The following is a 1246-nucleotide window of genomic DNA, read 5'->3' as shown; positions in this document are numbered from 1 at the left end:
TTTTGAAGTATACGGTATAGTTACATTCATCACTGGGATCTTGTACCTTTACATGACAGGTCTTGGTTCTCATTTTTTCCCCATACCCCTGCCCTCCTTTCACCACCTCCTCCCTTCCCTATTTACAAAAACTTTATTTCCATTTTTTCATTTTCTCCTATTTTTTCCTTTCCCTTATTACCTTTCTCCTACCCTTCCCACTTCCCCTACACCTTTAGCCCCTTTCTTCCTATTTCACATTGTCAATTATACCATGTGGATCTTATTTACACTTACAGTTTTTCACACCACAGAAATTATTTGGTATTTACACATGTGTGACTTTTTTATTTCGCTTAAGAGTATATCCTCAATATGTATCCATTTTCCTATGAATGAATCTAATTTCTCATTCTTTATGGCTGAGTAGTATTCCATCTTGTAGAAAAACAACATCTTCTTTATCCAGTCTCCAACTGATGGACAATTGGGCTGTTTCCAAGTTTTGGCTATTACAAACTGTGCCGCTATAAACATGGGTGTGTGCATATATCACTGTGATATGATTCTTTTAATTCTTTTGGAAAGATACCCAGCAGAGGGATGGCTGCGTCAAATGGAACCTCTAATCCTAGTTCTCTGAGGTATCTCATATTGATTTCCATAGTGGGTGCACCAGTCTGCACTCCCACCAACAATGGAGAAGGGTTCCTTTCTCACCAACATTTGTTATTGGTTGATTTCTTGATAGCAGCCATTCTTTATGGGATGAGGTGGAATCTCAGTGTTGTTTTCATCTGCATCTTTTGAATGACCACTTATATGGAGCATTTTTTCATATATTTACTTGCTGCTTTTACTTCTTTGTCTGAGAATGTTTGTTCATTTCAGATGCCCATTTTTGAATCGGGTCTTTATATTTGGGGGCCTGATTTTTTTGAGTTCTTTATATATTCTAGGTAATAGTCCTTTGTCTAAGGAGCATCTGGTAAAAAAATTTTCCCTCATTGTAGGTTGTCTCTTAGTTCTGTTGATGGTTTCTTTTGCAGTGCAGAAGCTTTTTAATATGATGAGATCTCAGTTGTTGATTCTCTGTGCTAGTTCCCATGCTACTGAGGATTTGTTCATAAAGTTTTTTCCTATGCCATTATCTTCAAGAGTTCTTTCTGCCTTACTTATCTTTCAGCAAATTTAGTGTCTCTTTTTTTACTATTTAGATCTTTAATCCACTTGGATTTCAGTTTAGCGCATGGTGAAAGATAAGGGT

Source organism: Fukomys damarensis, unplaced genomic scaffold (genome assembly GCF_012274545.1).
Source record: "Fukomys damarensis isolate Sample0158 unplaced genomic scaffold, DMR_v1.0_HiC HiC_scaffold_55, whole genome shotgun sequence".
NCBI classification, from domain to species: domain Eukaryota; kingdom Metazoa; phylum Chordata; class Mammalia; order Rodentia; family Bathyergidae; genus Fukomys; species Fukomys damarensis.
This window is presented reverse-complemented; position numbering follows the sequence as displayed.